General features: G+C 36.8%; 1 long non-coding RNA gene across 1 annotated transcript; it reads left to right on the top strand.

The window, feature by feature from the left end:
• Nucleotides 1-4,610: 4,610 nt before the first annotated feature.
• On the top strand, nucleotides 4,611-21,886 carry LOC309607568. The gene is made up of 2 exons (XR_014232453.1): nucleotides 4,611-21,540; nucleotides 21,850-21,886. It is a non-coding gene; the product is annotated as an uncharacterized lncRNA (long non-coding RNA).
• Nucleotides 21,887-22,150: the final 264 nt, after the last annotated feature.

Raw genomic sequence — 22,150 nt, 5'->3', positions numbered from 1 at the left:
GAATTTCAGCTCAGTTTCTCAAAGTGTGGTCCTGCAATACCCATGTGATAGGATGTTAGTGGTCATCCTACCTAACAAGGTTGTATAGGAAACAATTTTCAGATACGCTAGTTTAACAATATCAATTTTTCATTTTTTTTGTGGCACGTGGGTATAAAGCCTTCATGATGCTAATACACATTGTGAATCTCAAACAGGGAGATGGGGCTTACAGCATTTCCCAGCCGTATTTGACCAGAGAATCCTATTTTCATGGGTGTCTCGATAGACAAGTATTTCAACAAACAAATTTTCAGAAATGCTGCCATAGATATTTATGGCAGAAGTCAGAGGGACTGCCCAGAAGGATTTTGAACTGGGTTCAAGGGCCTTTTGTGTCTGATTCTTTTTATGTTTTGAACTCCTCTGAGTAAATACCAAGGAGCATGATTGCTGGATCATAGGATAAAAGTATGTTTAGTTTTCTAAGAAACTGCCAAACTGTCTTCCAAAATGGCTGAACCATTTTGCATTCCCATCAGCAATGAATGGAAATTCCTGTTGCTCCACATGCTTGCCAGCAACTGCTGTTGTTAGTTTTGGATTTTGGCCATTCTAATAGGTGAATTAAGTATTTTTTTAAAATTTTTATATTGAAGTATAGTTGATGTACAATGTTGTATAAGTCACAGGTGTACAATACAGTGATTCACAATTTTTACAGGTTACACTCCGTTTGTCGTTGTTATAAAATATTAGCTATATTCCCCATGTGTGTCTGATTCTTTTGCAGCATTTCACATCACTTTGGCAAATGAATTGCCAAAAGAAAAAGAAAAAGCCTACAACTCTTAGAAATGCAGCGCATTTTTTCTTCATTGATAATGTGCAATAAATAGAAAAGTGTCATCTTGTAAAGTAAGCTCCTTTGCCCCACCATTTCCCACTATAAGTTTTCAGATATGTTTTCCAAGAGAGGGTTTTCCTTCTTGAGCCAAGTCTGAGGCCTAGTTCACAGCAGAGGTGGTGCCGGCAGCTATTCTAAAGCAAGAATCCTCTCTTCCTGGAAACGGTCCGCAGGACCCAACACCCTCCTTTCATACCCCAGCTTTTCATTCTTGCTTTGCAATTACCCTAGTACTTTCCCCAAATCTGGAAACTCTCCTTTCCTCTCCGCTAAATCGGAATTTCTCTCTTATCAAAGGAGACCCTCCTTTTCCAGTGGAAGCTTCCAGAACAGCATCATTATATCTAAAGAAGAGTTTCTCATAATTTCAGTATGATACATAATGTAAAAAAGTCGAAGTGTTAAAGTAAATCGTAGGGAAAGGGAGGGGTTAATTGGGGACTTTACCTTGGAAAACGGAATTAATTATTAGTCCAAGTTTAGGTTTTTATATTGAAATAAATTATGGTTATAATTATAACAGTATGTACTTTTTGGGATATTATTCTATGATAGCACCAAAGAATACTCTTAACTCCACAGCTGACTTTCATATCATAGTCATAAATATTTTGCGAAAATATTCCAGAGTTTTGTCAAACTATCCCAGGGTCCTCTCATGGTTCCTTGATATTCACATCTCTTTGTTCTGAAATGCCCATACATGATTTTCTCCTCTTTCCCTGTTAACTGACCTAATTCTGCCAGATCCTCTTTTATCAGTGGCTTTGCATATGGTTCAAAACCACGTCTCATAGTGAATTCCTCTTTACTCCCCAAAATGCAGTTTTCCAACATCACTTTCATCAATTTCACGAAATTCTGCTGCTTTTCCAAGATGGATATTTTCACTTTCTAACAATTTTAACTTGTTCTGTTGGATATTTAAAAGTATCAATGAGAATGACCACAAAGACTTAGAAGTAGCAGTTAGTGCCAAGTGGGATGGGATGCTTGAGTAGAGACAAATCTGACAAGCAGTTCTTACCAATATGTGCGTGGTATAACGACATCTGGTTTTTGTGTAAACCTGGTCACTTAAAGAACTTGAATCATGGGGAGCCTTTGTCCAAGAATATGAAAATCATTAACTCATAAACAACTCATCCATTTTCAGCTTGCAATTTGACACAAGAGGAAAATCTGAAGTGTTTTGTTGGATACTAGTTAAATTCGAAAGTCAGAAGTTATGGGCATTTTAAGAGAAAAAGAAAACACATAAAATCTACCAGAGATGATGAAAAATCAGAGCCCTTCTATACTTCCATTTCTCATATGTCACTTGAGTCTCATTTGCACCGAACAGGTAATAGATCTGTTTAAAAACCTTCAGGGGAATTCTCTGGCAGTCCTGTGGTTAGGACTCTGCTCTTTCACTGCCGAGAGCTCGGGTTCACTCCCTGGTCAAGGAACTAAGATCCTGTGCAAGCCGCACGATGCGGCCAAAACAACAACAAAAACATTCAAAGATGGTACATTTGCTTCAGTTCGTGTAAAGTACAAAACTAGGCAAAACTAGTCTATGCTGTTAGAAATCAGGATAGTGGTTACTCTTCGAATTCTTCTGTAGGAAATATTTGTCTCTTTTCTCTCTCTCCCAGTTTGTTTATTCAGTACTGTATTTACATCATTATGGGCCCATACATATTAATTTTACATTTTGAGTTACAGTATAATACTACATTATTTATTTTAGCTAAATAGTTCCCCCCAAGCTTTACTGAGTATAATTGACAAATAAAATTGTGAAATATTTAAAGTGTACAAGGTGAAGATTTGATATACATATACTGTGAAAGGATTACCCCATCTAGGTAATTAACACATCCATTACCTCATATTTATGATTTTTTGTGTGTGTGCCTGTGAGAATATTTAAGGTCTACTCTCTTAAAAATTTGCAATTATACAATACAGTGTTGTCAGCTACAGGTACCATGTTATACATTGGCTCCTCAGAACTTACTAATCTTATAACTGGAAGTTTATACCCTTTGACCAACCTCTCCCTGTGTATCCCACCCCCATCTTCTGGCAACCACTTTTCTATGAGTTTCGCTTTTTTTTTTTTTTTCAGATTCTGCGTATTAGTGATACCATGCAGTGTTTGTCTTTCTCATTTCTCTTAGCATAATAATACTCTTCTGGTTCATCCATGTTGTCACAAATGACAGGATTTCTTTCTTTTTTTTTTCTAGTTTCTTTTTCTTGTGATGAGAACTTATAAGATATATTCTCTTAGCAACTTTCAAATACACAGCACAGTGGTATTAACTATAGTCACCATAGTGTACATTACATCCCCATGAGTTCTTCCTTTTATAACGGGGAGGAAGCTTGTACCTTTTTGACCACCTTCACCCATTTCACCCACCCCCACCCCATGCCTCTGACAACCATGCATCTGTTCTGTGTATCTGTGAGCTTAGTTTGTTCTTTCTCTTTCTTTCTTTTTCCCCTCCCTCCCTCCCTTCTTTCTTTCTTTCTTTTTTTTAAAAGTTTTTTTTAATATAAATTTATTTATTTATTTATTTATTTATTTATTTATTTATTTATTTATGGCTGCGTTGGGTCTTTGTTGCTGCATATGGGCTTTCTCTAGTTGCAGCAAGCAGGGGCTACTCTTCGTTGCGGTGAGCAGGCTTCTCATTGCGGTGGCTTCTCTTGTTGCGGAGCATGGGCTCTAGGCGCCAGGCTTCGGTAGTTGTGGCACACAGGCTCAGCAGTTGTGGCTCATGGGCTCTAGAGCACAGGCTCAGTAGTTGTGGCGCACGGGCTTAGTTGCTCCACGGCATGTGGGATCTTCCTGGACCAGGGCTCAAACCCATGTCCCCTGCATTTGCAGGTGGATTCTTAACTGCTGCACCACCAGGGAAGTCCCCTTTCCTCCCTCCCTCCCTCCCTCCTTCCTTCCTTCCTTCCATCCATCCATCCATCCATTCAGGGAAGTCCCCCTCCCTCCCTTGCCCCTCCTTCTTTCCTTCCTTCCTTCCTTCTTTCTTTCTTTCAATTTCATGTGTAAGTGAGATCATATGGTTTTTGTCTTTCTCTGAGTTCTTTCACTTAGCACGATGGCCTCAAGTTCCAACCATGTTATTGAAAATGGCAAGATTTTCTTCTTTTTCAAGGCTGAATAATATCTCAGTGTGTTTGTATGTGTGTGTATCACATCTTTTTTATCCATTCATTCATTAACAGACATTTAGATTGTTTTCATACCTTGGCTATTTTGAACAATGCTGCAGTGAACATGAGAGCAGAGGTATCCCTTTAAGGTAATGATTTCATTTCCTTTGGATGTATACTCAGAAGTGAAATTGCTGGATCAAATGGTGGCTTTATTGTTAATTCCTTGAAGAACCTTCATACTGGTTCCATAGTGGCTGTGCAAGTTTTCATTACTACCAACAGTGCACAGGAGTTCCCTTTTATCCACCTCCTTGCAAAAACTAGTTATTTCTTGTCTTTTTGATAATAGCCAAATAGAAGGTGTGAGGTGATATCTCATTGTGGTTTTGATTTGCATTTCCTTGATGATTAGTGAGGCTGGGTACCTTTTCATGTATCTGTTGGCCATCTGTATGTCTTCTTTGGAAAAATGTCTATTCAGATCCTCTGCCATTTTTTAATCAGATTCTTTGGGTGTTTGTTTTTTTTTTTTTTTTGCTATTTTTTAAAATTTAATTAATTAATTTTATTTTATTTTATATTGCAATCGAGTTGATTAAAAATGTTGTGTTTCAGGTGTACAACAAAGTGATTCAGTCATACATATATTTGTATCTATTCTTTTTCAAATTCTTTTCCCATTTAGGTTATTACAGAATATTGAGCAGAGTTCCCTATGCTATGCAGTAGGTATTGTAGGTTATCTATTTTAAATATAACAGTGTGTACATGTCAATCCCAAACTCCCAATCTGTGGTCTTCTGCCCATTTTTTTGATTGGGTTGTTTGTTTTTGTTTTGCTTTTTTGTTATAGAACTGCATGAGCTGTTTGTAAATTTTGGAGATTAATCCCTTGTCGGTCACATCATTTGCAAATATTTTCTCCCATTCTGTGGGCTGTCTTTTAGTTTTGTTTATGGTTTCCTTTGCTGTGCAAAAGCTTTTGAGTTTAATTAGGTCCCATTTGTTCATTTTTGTTTTTATTTCCATTACTCTAGGAGGTGGATCCAAAAAGATCTTGCTGCAATTTATGTCAGAGAGTGTTCTGCCTATGTTTTCCTCTAAGAGTTTTATAGTATCTCGTCTTACATTTAGTTCTTTAATTCATTTCTTTAATTTCTTTTTGTGTATGTTAAAGAATGTTCTAATTTCATTCTTTTTACATGTAGCTGTTTAGTTTTCCCAGCACTATTTATTGAAGAGACCGTCTTTTCTCCATTATAGTCTTGCCTCCTTTGTCATAGATTAATTGACCACAGGTGCATGGGTTTATTTCTGGACTTTCTATCCTGTTCCATTGATCTATATTTCAGTTTTTGTGCCAGTGCCATACTGTGTTGATTACTGCAACTTTGTAGTATGGTCTGAAGTCAGGGAGCCTGATTCCCCCAGCTCTATTTTTCTTTCTCAAGATTGCTGTGACTATTCGGGGTCTTTTGTGTTTCCATACAAATTTTAAAATCTCCTAATTCTATGAAAAATGCCATTGGTAATTTGATAGGAATTGCACTGAATCTGTGTAATTGCCTTGGGGAGTATAGTCATTTTGACAGTATTGAGTCTTCCAATCCAAGAACATGGTATATCTTTCCATCTGTGTCATCTTCTATTTTTTTCATCAGCGTCTTAATAGTTTTTGGAGTATGGGTCTTTCGACTCCTTAGGTAGGTTTATTCCTAGGTATTTTATCCTTTTTGATGAGACGGTTAATGGGATTGTTTCTTTAATTTCTCTTTCTGATCTTCTGTTGTTAGTGTCTTTGTCCCTGCAGTGAGCCACAGCCACCCCACCGCCTGCCTCTGCAGGAGACCCTCTGAAACCAGTAGGTAGATCTGGCCCAGGCTCTTATGAGGTCACTGCTTTTTTCCCTGGGCCTTGATGTGTACGAGACCCTGTGTGCGCCCTCCAAGAGTGTAGTTTTGGTTTCTCCAAGTCCTGCGGAGTTCCTGCAATCAAACCCTGCTGGCCTTCAAAGCCAGATTCTCTGGGGGCTCCTCCTCCCATTGCCAGACCCCCATGGTGGGGAGCCTGACGTGGGGCTCAGAACTTTCACTTCTGTGGGAGAACTTCTGTGGCACAATAATTTTCCAGTTTGTGGGTGGCCCACCAGGTGGCTATGGGATTTGATTTTATGGTGGTTGTGCCCCTCCTACCATCTCATTGTGGCTTCTTGTTTGTCTTTGGATGTAGGATGTCTTTTTTGGTAGGTTCCAGCATTTTTTTTATCGATAGTCGTTTAGCAGTTAGTTGTGATTTTGGTGTTTTCGTAAGAAGAGGTGAGCTCACGTCCTTCTCCTCCTCCATCTTGTCTCCTCCTTCCGGTTTTTTGCTGTTGAATTGAATAACCACTTATCAGATATTTGCTTGGCAAATATTTTTCTCCCATTTGGTAGATCATCTTTTCATTCTGTTCATGATTTCCTTTGCTGTGTGTAATTTTTTAGTTTGATGTAGTCCCATTTGTTTATTTTGCTTTTGTTGTTTTTGTTTTTTTGTTTTGTTTTTGTTTTTTGTCTTTAGGCACCAAAATTTTTATTAACACACCTTCTTGCTCTCTTTTAACATTATAAGCATTATAAACCAAATTAATCTCTTTTTGACCCAGAGTTGTGAGGGGAACCATCAAAGTTACAATGTGGTGGCAGATCTATGCTGCTTTTACTTTTCTGTGGCCCCTCTCAACCTCTGGCTGTCACTTCTCTTACCCTTGCTTGGCTATCCCTTAACAATATCTTCCAACCCCTGTCAAAATAGGGACTAAAAGTACCAACATCAATATTCTGAGGTTTAAGAGAATGCTGAGCACTAAGCCAGGCTCTCAAGAGCAAACTCCAATGGTTCTTCCACACCCTTTGACATAGTCCCTCCTCATGTGTAAACCAAGAACATGGGTATAAACTCCGTAGGCCAAGTGAGGGCCAAGTGAGGGCCTGGATGCATGGGCTTTGTGACCACCACTGCCAACTTCCAGCCTAAGGAAGGGTTGCCTGAGTGAGCAGTTCCAAAACTCCTGAGCTATGGTTCCCTGTGGGTAACTCCCGAGTACCTCCATCGTGACCAGGGCCTGAGGAGGGACTTCTCAATTCCCTCTGCCACACTTGGAACAGTATGAGGGATGCAGCAGAGGCCAAAGACTGAGTGACTAGCCCCAGGGAGTTGATAGAGGACATTATCAAACCAATCTCAAAGTTGGTGCCGTTTGCTCTTCGGGAGGAGACGTGGGACCCAGGCAAGGACAGCAGCTGGAATCCCAAACTTGTATCCCTCCCCACCACATTTCCCCCTTTGGTAATCATAAGATGGTTTTCAAAGTCTGAGAGTCTGTTTTGTAAATAAGTTCATTTGTATCTTTTTTTTTTTTTTAGATTCCACATATAAGTGATATCATAGGACATTTGTCTTTCTCTGACTTACTTCACTTAGTATGATAATCTCTAGGTCCATCCATGTTGCTGCAAATGGCAATATTTCATTCTTTTTTATGGCTGAGTAATATTCCATTATATATATGTACCACACCTTCTTTATCCATTCCTCTCTTGATGGACATCTAGGTTGCTTCCATGTCTTGAGTATTTTAAATAGTGCTGCAGTGAACATTGGGGTGCATGTATCTTTTCTTTTCTTTTTTTCTTTTAATTATTTATTTATTTTTGGCTGCATTGGGTCTTTGTTGCTGCACACGGGCTTTCTCTAATTGCAGCGAGTGGGGGCTACTCTTTCTTGCGGTGCGTGGGCTTCTTGTTGCGGTGGCTTCTCTTATTGCAGAGCATGGGCTCTAGGCTCTAGGTGCACGGGCTTCAGCAGTTGTGGCACATGGGCTCAGCAGTTGTGGCTCACAGGCTTTAGAGAGCAGGCTCTGTAGTTGTGGCACATGGGCCTAGTTGCTCTGCGGCATGTGGGATCTTCCTGGACCAAGGCTCAAACCTGTGTCCCCTGCACTGGCAGGTGGACTGCTAACCACTGCGTCACCAGGGAAGTCCTGCATGTATCTTTTCATTTACGGTTTTCTCCGGATCTATGCCCAGGACTGGGATTCCTGGATCATATGGTAGTTCTATTTTCAGTTTTTTAAGGAACTTCCATAATGTTCTCCATGGTGGTTGTACCAATTTATATTCCTACCAACGGTGTAGGAGGGTTCCCTTTTCTCCACACCCTCTCCAGCATTTATTGTTTGTAGACTTTTTGATGATGGCCATTCTGACTGGTGTGAGGTGATACCTCACTGTAGTTTTGATTTGCATTTGTCTAATAATTAGCAATGCTGAGCATTTTTTCATGTGCTTTTTGGCCATCTGTATATCTTCTTTGGAGAAATGTCTATTTAGGTCTTCTGCCCACTTTTTGATTGGGTTTTTTGTTTTTTTGATATAGAGCTGCATGAGCTGTTTGTATATTTTGGAGATTAATCCCTTGTTGGTTGCTTCATTTGCAAATATTTTTTCCCATTCTGTGGGCTGTCTTTTCGTTTTGTTTATGGTTTCCTTTGCTGTGCAAAAGCTTTTAAGTTTAATTAGGTCCCATTTGTTTATTTTTGTTTTTATTTCCATTACTCTAGGAGGTGGATCCAAAAGGATCTTGCTGCAATTTATGTTAAAGTGTGTTCTGCCTATGTTTGCTTCTCAGAGTTTTATAGTATCCGGCCTTACAGTTTGGAGTTTAATCCATTTTGAGTTTATTTTTGGGTATGGCATTAGAGAATGTTCTAATTTCATTCTTTTACATGTAGCTGTCCAGTTTTCCCAGCACCATTTGTTGAAGAGACTGTTTTTTCTCCATTGTATATTCTTGCCTCTCTTGTCATAGATTGACAGATTGTTGCCTTTGTTTTGGGTATCAAATCCAAAAAAAAAGAAAAAAAATCTTTGCTGAGACCAATATCAAGGAGCTTTTACCCCTTTTTTCTTCTAGTTTTACAGTTTTAGGTCTTACACAAACTGTTCTATCTTTGAGGATCAGGAACACCTTCAGGTTGACTACTGTGTCCTTTTGACATGCCTCCTACTCTTTTGTTTTTTGAGCACTTCCTTAATTTCTGGTAGTATAGAATCGTACAGGCTCATCTTGTATTTTCCCTGTCCCAGCCCTAGAATCAGCTCTTTCTGCAAGAAGCCCTGGTTCCTATTACTAAATTGTATAAAATATTAGCTTCTTGAAGACACCACATTGGTTTTTTCCACCATATTTCAGTATCTCTAAGCATCCTTGGCACCTGGAAGCACTGGATTAGTTCTCATAGAATGAATGCTCCATGACCCAGTGGATATTATAAGTTTATTAAATGTTCTAGTGGCCTCTAGACTATCATGTCTTAGGTAATAATTTATAAGAAAAAGAAGTGATGAGCTCGGGCTCTGGTTGCAGTCTGCCTACTTAATTTCTTTGTGTCTTATTTCTTTATCTGTAAAGTGGGGATAATAAAGCACCTACCTAGTAGAGCTGTTATGAACTAATTAAAGGAGCCAATCCATATAAGACTCTTAGAAGAGTATCTGACACACAGTAAGTATGCAATAAAGAGTAGATATTATTATCCTTAGTATATTATACTAAAGTATAACCTGCATGTTGGCTTGGGGTTTGTTCCATCTGTTTCCTAGGGTGGCGTCTATTGATTTACACTAATTTTTCATTTTAATCTGTTAACCAAAGCCTAGGCTAACCATCATCCCACTTTATACTACAGTCAGAGCAATGCAAGTATGTATACCCTCCTCTTTGGAGTTCTGACCCATTGAGGAGAAAAAAACAGAGTCAGATAACTAGTACGAACATAAGCTTTATCACTGGTAACTCTAGCTTTTGTTATGTTGTATGGACCTGAGGCGCAAGTAGCCTGTCTATTCATTCTCCTAGGCCTAGACTTGGGACCTGAGCGGAGATGGTTGGTTCCACAGAGGGTCAGGGAAAATGACGCTACCTTACTCTCACGTGGGACTAGGATGCCCAAAAGCCAGGCCATGCATGTGCAGCAAAGTTTAATACACTAGCCCTGTACAGGAGAGAACTGCAGACCAGCGGATTATGAATGTCGTGGTTGAGCTAAACAGTCCCTTAGAGAAACTACCCTTCCTGTTACAGGGAGAAGCAAGTGAGGAAAGGATTAAAGACAGGCGTTTTTTCTCAGGATTTCTGAGTGAGTTTATGTTCCTATTTCACGAACTTGTACTAACAACAGGAGAGGAAGAAAGTGGTCCCTCACAGTTCCCACGTTCTTCCCATAAAGTGTGAATCATAGAAGACACAAACATCCCTTCCTCCCTACTAAGAGCATGACGTCACATGTGGAGAACTTCAGCAACTAAAAAGGGCCCCTCGGATTCACCTGAACCAGAAAAAAATGCAGGAATCTGATTTATTTGATTTTTCGCTTTTAAAAGCTAACTGCATCCTCAGGCCCAAAACAAATATTATGCATGGAAGTCAGTTGCTTAGTTAGCACAAGAGCAGTTTTGTTTCCATGACATAAATTCAAGTTAGGATAGGTCAGGAGACTTAGGTAAAAACCACAGGCCTCCCTCTCAGCGTTGATCACCTGACCTGAAAAGTGCCTTTTCCAGTCTTTTATGAATGGACTGACTGGCAGTCCTGAACCCGTTGGCCTGGATGTGACTAAGGACAGTAAAGTCAAGAACTGGTCTTGGAAGTAAGTCGTACCTCACCTGTCAACACCGATGGATTGTGAATGGGTGTTTGGGGTCTGATGCCGAGCATTTTGAGGCCACTTTGGGATCCGTAGGGAAGACAAGATGGCTATGATATCTGCCATAAGCTGGCCAAGGCAGAGCAGCGGGCTTGGTTTTTGTAATCTTTATACATTCTTGTACATCTAGTCATCAGCTTTCACACTAATGTCCCCACTTCCTGAAATCTCCAAATGCTCAAATATTTATTGCCTCTTTGGATGGACTTATCCTTGGGAAGGTAAGCTACCAGACAGGATTTATGGCAAGGATTAAAAACTCAAATAACTACCAGGCAGGTAACATTACCAGAACAGAAATATAATATAATTGGGTAGTAGTAACAATGAAATGAATACTTATAAACTTGCCACAAAGTGAAATAGACAGGATATTACCAGAGTCATTGAACCTCCTTACAGGCCCATCCCCAATCATGTTTTTCATATTCTTTTCCCCCCTCGAGAAAACCACAAACTTCTTGTGTTTCTTTATTGATTTGCCATGTTTCCAAAAGAAAATATATTGTTAGTTTTGCTGTTTGGGGACTTAATGAAAATGTAATCATAGTACAGTCACTCTTCAATTACTTGCTTTGTTTTTTGCATAGTACTGGCCTGAGAATTCCAGTTTATATGGTTCATTCACTATCACTGCATTATGGGTTTCCAATTTATATACAATAATTAATTTTTCTGTTCTATTATTGATGGGTGTGTGGGTTGTTTCTGGCATTTTACCGTTACAGACAATGCAGCTGCTAAAAACATACTTTTGCGGAAGATTTTCTCTGGAGTGAGTTCCAGGAGCAGAATTTCTAGACTGTAGGGAATGTGCTTATTGAACTTTGCTAGCTGGTGCCATAGTGTTTTGTAAAGTGGGTGTGTCCTCTTCAGCTCCCACTTGCCATGTAGGAGAGGGCCTCGTGTTCTACTTCCGCCACAACACTTGGTATTGTTGGGTTGTTGATGTTTGCCAAACGACTGAGTGTGAAATAGTATCTCATTGAAATTATAATTTGCATCTTTCTGACAACAAGTGAGGTCGTACATCCTTTTATATTTTTATGGACATTTATAATTCCTTTTCCTGTGAAACAACCGTTGATGTCCTTTTTTTAAAAATAATTTTTGTTTGTTAGTTGAGGTATAGTTGATTGACAATATTATATTACTTTCAGGTGTACAACATATTCAAAATTTTTATAGATTATACTCCATTTGCAGTTACTATAAAATGTGGTCTATCTTCCTTGTGCTGTATAATATATCCTTGTAGCTTATTTATTCTATACCTAGTAGTTTGTGCTTCTTAATCTCCTACCCCTACCTTGCCCCTCCGCTCTTTCCTCTCCCCACTGGTAACTGCTAGTTCTCTATATCTGTGAATCTGCTTATTTTTTGTTACAATCACTAGTTTTATTTTTCAGATGCCACATATAAATTATAACATACTATATTTGTCTTTGTCTGTCTGACTTATAAACATAATACTCTCCAGGTCCATCCATCTTGTTGCAAATGGCAAAATTTCATTCTTTTTTTATGACTGAGTAGTATTCCATTGTATATATATATATACCACATCTTCTTTATCCATTTATCTGTTGTTGGACATTTAGGTTGCGTCCTGGCTATTGTAAATAATGCTGCCATGAACAATGGGATGCATGAATCTTTTCAAATTAGTGTTTTTGTTTTCTTCGAATATATCCCTGGGAGTATAATTGCTACATCATATGGTAGTTCTATTTTTAGTTTTTTGAGGAACCTCCATACTGTTTTCCTCAGTGGTTGTACCAATTTACATTCCCACCAACAGTGTACAAGTGTTCTGTTTTCTCTACATCCTTGCCAACATTTTTTATTTGTGCTCTTTTTGACGATGGCCATCTGACAGGCGTGAGATGGTATCTCATTGTGGTTTTGATTTGCATTTCTCTGATGATTAGTGATGTGGAACATCGTTTCATGTGCCTGTTGGCCATCTATATGTCTTCTCTAAAAAAAAAAAAAAATGACTATTCAGGTCTTCTGCCCATTTTTAAATTAGATTCAATATGCATTTATGATTAAAAAAAAAAAACAACTCCAGAAAACAGGCATAGAGGGAACATACCTCAACATAATAAAGCCCATATGTGATAAACCCACAACTAATGTCATACTCAATTGTAAAAAGCTGAAAGCATTTCCCAAAGAAATGCTTAGGGGATGCCCACTCTTGCCACTTTTATTTAATATAGTATTGTAAGTTCTAGACACAGCAATCAGACAAGAAAAAGAAATAAGAGGAAAACAAATTGGAAAGGAAGAAGTAAAACTGTCATAGTTTGAAGATGACATGATACTCCACATAGAAAATCCTAAAGACACCACCAAAAAACTGCTAGAACTTACTGATGAATTCGGTAAAATTGCAGGATACAAAATTAATATACAGAAGTCTGTTGCATTTCTATACACTAGCAATGAACTATCAGAAGGAGAAATTAAGGAAACAGTCCCATTTAAAATCACATCAAAAAAACCTAGGGACGAACTTACCTAATGAGGTAAAATACCTGTACTCAGAAAACTATAAGAGATTGATGAAAGAAACTGAAGGCTGCACAAACAGCTGGAAAGATATATTGTGTTCAAGGACTGGAAGAATTAATATTTTTAAAATGACCATAATACCCAAAGCAATCTAGAGATTCATTGCCTTCCCGAACAAAATACTGATGGCATATTTCACAGAAGTAGAAGAAATAATTTTGAAATTTGCATGGAAACACAAAAGATCCTCAATAGTCAAAACAATCTTTAGATAAAAGAACAGAGCTAGAGATATGCTACCTGACTTCAGACTATGCTACAAAGCTACAGTAATCAAAACAATGTGGTACTGGCACAAAAACAGACAAACAGATCAATGGAACAGAATAGAGAGTCCAGAAATAAACCCACTCACTTATGGTCAGTTAATCTATGACAAAGGAGGCAAGAATATACAGTAGAGAAAAGACAGTCTCTTTAATAAGTGGTGCTGGGAAAACTGGACAGCTATATATAAAAAAAATGAAATTAGAAAATTTTCTCACACCATATACAAAAATAAACTCAAAATGAATTACGGACCTAAATGTAAGACTGGAAATTATAAAACTCCCAGAAGAGAACATAGGCAGAACACTCTTTGACATAAATCATAGCAATTTTTTTTTTTTTGGATCTGTCTCCTAAGGCAAAGGAAACAAAAGCAAAAATAAACAAATGGGACCTAATTAAACTTAAAAGGAAAAGAAACCAGTGAGAAATCAAAAACACAATCTACAGAATGGAAGAAAATATTTGCAAATGATACAACTGACAGGGGGTTCATATCCAAAATATGTTGATGTGTTTTATATATTTTTTTTCTGTTGTATGTTGTGTAGATTTCTGTTGGGTTGTTCTAAGGATGTTTAAGTTCTTAAAACCATCTGGAATTGATATTTATGAGATAGGGACCCAACTTCATGTTGTTCTATGTCAAAAGACAACTGTCCCAGCACCATTATTTTGGATAATTCATCCTTTCTTCATTCATTTATAGCACCAGCTGTATCTATATATGTGGGGTTTGCTTCTTTGTGAGTTTGCTTCTGGATTCACTATTCTCATACAGTAGTTTATTTATGCATCTCTATGACATACACCACTGGCTTGATGATTGTAGCTTCATAAAAAGTGTTGATATTTGGCAGAGTAAGGTCACCATCTGGTTCTTCTTTTAAACAATTGATATGACTCTGTTCTATTTTGTGTAAATTTTAGAAGAAGATTGTCAAATTCTCCCCTGTCCCCAAATAAAAACCTTGTTTGGGAGCTGGGTTTAAATTGCATTAACTCTAAAGATCTATTTGAGGAGAATTAATGTTTGCATAATATATCTTCCCATTAATTTAGTACTTTTCATAGAGTTTTATGAATTGCAACAAACTGTACATTTTAAAATAAATAATTCCTAGGGAACTTATACTTCTGTTTCAATTCTTATAGTTATTATTTCTTTTCTTTTTTCTTACTGAAATAAATAGAATTTCCAGCACTATTTTGAACATCAGTGATGATAGAAAACATCAATGACTTGTTCCTCTTCTTAAAATAAACACATCTAAGATTTGTCCATTACACATGATCTTACAGTTTTTGTTACTAAGCTAATTTACAAGTTGAAGATATTTCTTTGTTGATCCAGTGATCGATCAATTGATCAATAAATTAAGTGAGAAGATAAATGAATATTGATGACATATAGATAGGTCGTGATCAGTGTATATTTATATTCACTAACAGTTGTTGAAACTTACCAGATTTTTCTGTTCTTAACCTTGTAATTTTTCCCTTTAATTAATATTCTGAAGTCAGACCATCCCTGTATTCCAGAACAAAGGTCTATTTGAGTAAGATACATTTATAATAAATTTTTATTTATTCAACTCTATTTTACTTAGTATTCTCATATAAATATTCTTGAGAGAAATAGGCTTGTATTTTTTTTCTTGTTTTATGTTCATATTTTAGAACCAAGGATATTCTTATAAAATAAGCTGGGCAGTTTTTTTCTCTCCCTCTTTTTCCCTCCTGGGACAAGTACATTAGGGTAAAAGTTGTCTGTTCTTTGGGAAGGTTGGAAGAACTCACCTGTAAAAGTATCTGGACCAAGGGCATATTATGTAAGTGGGTAGGTCTTTAATTACCGTTGCAATTTCTACTCTATTTTTCTGTTTTTGTCTTATGCCAAAGTATTTATTTTGTCTTCTTTCAATCTTATTGACACAGAGTTGTTTGTAATATTTTTTCCGTTAATCTCTGTAGTTATTTCTTCCTTCTTCTGTTACGTATACATTATTAAAATTTTGTATTTTATGTTGGAGTAGAGTTGATTCACAATGTTATGTTAGTGTCAGGTGCACAACAAAGTGACCCAGCCACGCACATTCTCATACCCACTCCTTTTCAGACTTTCCTCCCATACAGGCCACCACAGAGTATTGCGTATAGTTCCCTGTGCTATACAGCAGGTCTCAGTTGACCATCTACTTTATATACAGTAGTGAGCATATGCCAATCCCAACATCCCAACTTATCCCTCCCCCCCTTCCTCCCCCCACCCCAGGAACCATAAGTTTGTTTTCTAAGTCTGTGAGTCTGTTTCTGTTTTGTAGATAGGTTCATTTGTATCATTTTTGTAGATTCCACATGTAAGTGATATCATATGATACTTGTTTTTCTCTGTCTGACTTAACTTCACTTAGTATGATAATGTCTAGGTCCATCCATGTTCCTGCAAATGGCATTAGTTCATTCTTTTTAATGGCTAATTATTACTCCATTGTATATATGTACCACACCTTCTTTATCTGTTCATCTGTCAGTGGACATTTAGATTGCTTGTGTGTCTTGGCTGTTGTCAGTAGTGCTGCCATGAACATTGGGGTGCATGTATCTTTTTGAATTATGGTTTTCTTCGGATATATGCCCAGGAGTGGGAATGCTGGATCATATGGTAGCTCTATTTTTAGTTTTTAAGGAACCTCCATACTGTTCTCCATAGTGGCTGTACCAGTTTCCTTTCCCACCAACAGTGTAGGAGGGTTCCTTTTTCGCCACACACTCTCCAGCTTTTATTGTGTGTAGGCTTTTTGATGATGGCCATTCTGACCATGGTGAAACCTCATTGTAGTTTTGATTTGCATTTCTCTAATAATTAGCAATGTTGAGCATCTTTGTCACTGTTTGCAGATGACATGATACTATACATAGAAAATCCTAAAGATACCACCAGAAAACTACTAGAGCTCATCAATGAATTTGGTAAAGTTGCAGGATACAAAATTAATACACAGAAATCTCTTGTGTTCCTATACACTAACAACCAAAGATCAGAAAGAGAAATTAAGGAAACAATCCCATTCACCATTGCATCAAAAAGAATAAAATACCTAGGAATAAACCTACCTAAGGAGCCAAGAGACCTGTACTCTGAAAAATATAAGACACTGATGAAAGAAATCAAAGATGATACAAAGAGATGGAAAGATATATCATGTTCTAGGATAGGAAGAGTCAATATTGTCAAAATGACTATACTACCCAAGGCAGTCTACAGATTCAATGCACTACCTATCAAATTACCAATGGCATTTTTTGCAGATCTAGAACAAAAAAATCTTAAAATGTGTATGGAAACACGAAAGACCCCGAATAGCCAAAACAATCTTGAGAAAGAAAAACCGAGATGGAGGAATCAGGTTCCCCGACTTCACACTATACTACAAAGCCACAGTAATTAAAACAGTATGGTACTGGCACAATCATGGACACATAGATCAATGGAACAGGATAGAAAGTCCAGAAATAAACCCACACACCTATGGTCAATTAATCTATGACAAAGGAGGCAAGACTATACAATGGTGAAAAGACAGTTCTTCAATAAATGGTGCTGGGAAAACTGGACAGCTACAAGTAAAAGAATGAAATTAGAACATTCTCTAATGCCATACCCCAAAATAAACTCAAAATGGGTTAAACTCCAAAATGTAAGGCCAGACACTATAAAACTCTGAGAAGCAAACATAGGCAGAACACTCTTTGACATAAATCACAGCAAGATCTTTTTGAATCCACCTCCTAGAGTAATGGAAATAAAAATAAACAAATGGGACCTAATTAAACTTGAAAGCTTTTGCACAGCAAAGGAAACCATAAACAAAACTAAAAGACAACCCACAGAATAGGAGGAAATATTTGTAAACGAAGCAACCGACAAGGGATTAATCTCCAAAATATACAAACAGCTCATGCAGCTCAATATCAAAAAAAACAAACAACCCAATCAAAAAATGGGCAGAAGATCTAAATAGACATTTCTTCACAGAAGACATACAGATGGTCAAAACGCACAAATATACATTTTTAATCTTCTTTGTATGCATCGTCAGTGTTGCCAAAGGTTTGTTTACCTTTTTATCTTTTCAAAATACTAGCTTCTACTCTTGTTACTCTTCTCTATTTTTCCCCTCTGTTACATAGATGTCAGTTCTTATCTTTAGTGTATCTTTATTTCTATCCATTTGCCCTATTTCCTTTCTCATTTTTAAAGAGTTTTATTATAGTACAACTAACATGGAATAAAGTGTACAATTTGATAAGATGGATATATGTGTACAACCATGAGACAATTACCTCAGTGAAAACAGGGAACACATCCAGGTCACCCAAAATTTCCTCATGCCACTTCGTAACTAATCCCTTTCTCCCATCTACCCCAGCATCGTTGTCCCATAGGCAACCACTGATCTGCTTTCTGTCACTGTGAATCAGTTTGCATTACACGTCACATATATAAATGGAGTAACAGTGTATGTACTCCTTTTTTGTTGTGGCTTTAAGTCTCATTTTTATCGTTGTATAGATGTAGATGTTGTATCAGGATTTCATTCCTTTTTATTGCTGGGTAATATTTCATTATATGGATATACCAGTTTGTTTATCCATTGACCTAATGATGGACATTTAAGTTGTTTCTGAGTTTTTACTATTACAAATAAGACTGCTATGCTGTTTCATGTATAGGTTATTGTACTGACATATGCTCTCTTTTCTCTTGGGTAAATATCTAGGAGTGGAATGACTAGATTGTGTGGTAGGTGTATGATTAATTTTTAAGAAAATTCCAAAATATTTTTCCAAAATTATTATATCATATAGCATTCCCACCAGCATTATATGAATGTTTCAGTTCTTCTATACCCTTGCAAACACTTGATGTGGTCATTCTTTTTAATTTAATCGTTCTAATAGATGTGTAGTGGTATCACATTGTGAGGATATACAAAATCTTAATTTGCATTTGCCTAATACCATTTATCAGGTGAAGGAAGTTCCATTCTATCCCTGCTTTGCCCAGAGTTTTTATCAGGAACGGATGTTGGATTTTTGTCAAGGGTCTTTTTTTTTTTTTCCCCCTGTATCTCTCAAGATGATTATATTTTTAGAGTGTTAATATAGTAAATTATATTTTAAATTATTTTCTGTTTTAAATTGTTATGTGGTAAGATATACATAGCATAAATTTAATCATTTTAACCATTTTCAATATATAATTGAGTGGCATTAAGTACTTTCACAATGTTGTATACTATTATCAAGATCCATTTCTAGAAGTCTTTTGTCATCATAAACAGAAGCGGTATGCATTAAAAAATCACTCATTCCCTCAGCCCCTGGTAACCTCTGTTCTATTTTTTTGTCTCTGAATTTGCCTATTCTAGGTACCTTATATAAATAGAATCACATAATATTTGTTCTTTTGTGTCTGGCTTATTTCACTTAGCATACTGTCTTCAAGGTTCATCCATGTTGTATGTATCAGAATTCTGACATTGATTTTTGAATATTAAACCAAAGTTATATTGCTAGGATAAGCCCCACTTTGCCATGTTATATTATCTTTTTATGTATTTCTGAATTTAATTTGCTAAAGTTTTATTTAGAATTTTATATCTGTGTTCATGAGGAATTTTGGTCTCTAGTTTCTTTCTTGTAATGGCTTTTTCTGCTTATGGTGTCAGGGTAATACTGGCCTTTTAGAATGAGTTGTGCAGTATTTTTTCTTTTTCACTTCGCAGGAAGACTTTTGAAGAATTATTATTATTTCTTTTTACATTTGGTAGAATTTACCATTGTAATCATTTCGTCCTAGAGTTTTCTTTCTAAAGGTTGTTAGCTACAAGTTCAATTTCTTTAGTAAATATAAGGATATTCAAGTTATCTCTTTCTTCTTCAGTGGTTTGCATCTCTCAAGGAATTTATTTCATCTAAGATGTTTAATTTGTTGGCATATAGTTAGTTGTACATAATATTCCCTTGTTATTCTTCTGATATTGATAGAATCTGTAATGTTGTTACCCTCTCAGTCCTCTTATTGGTCATTTGTTTCTTCTCTTCACTTTCTGATAAGCCTGGAGAGAGATTTATGAATTTTGTTGATCTTCTCAAAGAACTAGCTTTGTGCTTCACTTATTTTTTTCTAATGTTTTCCAATTTTCAATTTCATTGATATCTACTCTAATCTGTGTTTTCTTCTGCTTACTTTGGGTTACCTTTTCTGTTCTTAATCTAGTTTTTGAAGGTGGAGGCTGACGGCATTGATTTTAGAACTTACTTCTTTTCTAATAAACATATGTGCCATTTTAGCAACATGCTACAAATTTTGATGTATTTTATTCTCATTTTCATTCAGTTCATATACTTTCTAATTTCTTTTTTGATTTCTTTTTTGACCCATAGGTTATTTATAATGGGGTTATTTGATTTCCAAAATTATGGGTATTTTCCAGAAATTTACTCTTATTTCTGTTTTAATTATATTGGTCAGAGAACACACTTTGTATGACTTGAATCCTTAAAATTTATTGAGACTTGTTTAGGATCCAGAATATGGTCAATTTGGGTAAACATTCTGTGCGCACTTGAAAAGAATATACATTGTCTTTTTGGGTAGGGTATGCCAAAAATATCAACTACATCAAGATAGCTAATTGTGTTGCAGAAATCTTCTATATTCTTACTAATTTTCTGTGTACTTGTTAGTCAATTATTGAAAGAGGTCTTAAAATCTCACATTATAGTTTCAAATTTTTCTATTTCACCCTGTGGCTCTATCCACTTTGGCTTTGTATATTTTTAAGTTCTGTTATTAGGTGCATAAAAATTTATATGACTTCTTAATGAGTATCATTATGATTTTTTAATCCTGATAATATTTTTTGCTATGATATCTAATTACATACCTATTTTAGCTTTCTTTTTTATATGGTATATCTTTTATTTCCATATCTTTCGTTTAAATATGTTATATCATTTCCCACCCATTTAAACCTGTTTGTTTTTTCATATTTAAACTGTATTTCTTGTAGGCAGCATTTGGTTGGCATTGCTTTTGTTTTACAACTTGATAATCTTCTTCCTTTTCATTGCAGTATTTAGACCATTTACATTTGACATCATTAATGATATGGTTAGATGTATGTTTATCATCTTGGGATTTGTCTTCTACTTGTGCCATCTGTTCTTTGTTTTCCTCCCCCCCCTTTTTTTTTCTGCCTTCTTTTGGATTGAGTAGTTATGATTCCCTTCTATCTTCTTTGTTGGCTTATTAATATTTACTTTAGTCATTACTTTAGAATTTATATGTGTTTAAATCATCAGCCCATCTTCAAGTGATGTTATACCAGTTCACATAATAATCATGAAATAGTGTACTTGCAGTTATTCTCTTCCATCCTTTGTACAATTGCTGTAAAACATTCACTTTTATATATGTTATAAACCTCAAAATACATTCTTATTATTTTTGTTTAATTCATCAGTTCCTTTTTTTTTTTTTTAAGCTTTCTTTTTTTTTTTAATTTTTGGCTGCGTTGGGTCTTCGTTGCTGTGCAGGGGCTTTCTCTAGTTGTGGAGAGCAGGGGCTGGCTACTCTTCATTGTGGTGCGCAGGCTTTTCACTGCGGTGGTTTCTCTTGCTGTGGAGCACGGGCTTCAGTAGTCGTGACACGCGGGCTCAATAGTTGTGGCTCGCAGGCTTTAGGGCGCAGACTCAGTAGTCGTGGCACATGGGCTTAGTTGCTCTGCAGCATGTGGGATCTTCCTGGACCAGGGATCAAACCTGTGTCCCCTGCATTGGCAGGCAGATTCTTAACCACTGCGCCACCAGGAAAGTCCCCGTCAGTTCTTTTTTTTAAAATTTATTTATTTATTTATTTATTTATTTTTGGCTGTGTTAGGTCTTCGTTTTCTGTGCGAGGGCTTTCTCTAGTTGCGGCAAGCGGGGGCCACTCTTCATCGCAGTGCGCGGGCCTCTCACTATCGTGGCCTCTCTTGTTGCGGAGCACAGGCTCCAGATGCGCAGGCTCAGTAGTTGTGTCTCACAGGCCTAGTTGCTCCGTGGCATGTGGGATCTTCCCAGACCAGGGCTCGAACCCGTGTCCCCTGCATTAGCAGGCAGATTCTCAACCACTGCACCACCAGGGAAGCCCAGTTCTTTTTTAAAGTAATTTAAATTGAAAAATTGTATGTGTTTAGTGATATAATTACCATTTTTGGCACCTTTAATTCCTTTGTAAAGACCCGTATGTACATCTTTTGTCATTTTATTTCTATTTGAAGGACTTTCTTTACATGTCTTGTAGTGCAGGTTTGCTGGTAATGAATTCTTTCAGCTTTTGTCTAGGTGGAAAAGTCTGTATTTCATATTCCTTTTTAAAAAGAATTTTTTTTGCTGGATTTAGATTGCTGGGTTGACAGTTCGTTTCGTTGTATTAAAGATGTTGTTCC

Source organism: Balaenoptera borealis (genome assembly GCF_965194805.1).
Source record: "Balaenoptera borealis genome assembly, chromosome: 12".
In the NCBI taxonomy this organism is placed as follows: domain Eukaryota; kingdom Metazoa; phylum Chordata; class Mammalia; order Artiodactyla; family Balaenopteridae; genus Balaenoptera; species Balaenoptera borealis.
This window is presented reverse-complemented; position numbering and strand designations above follow the sequence as displayed.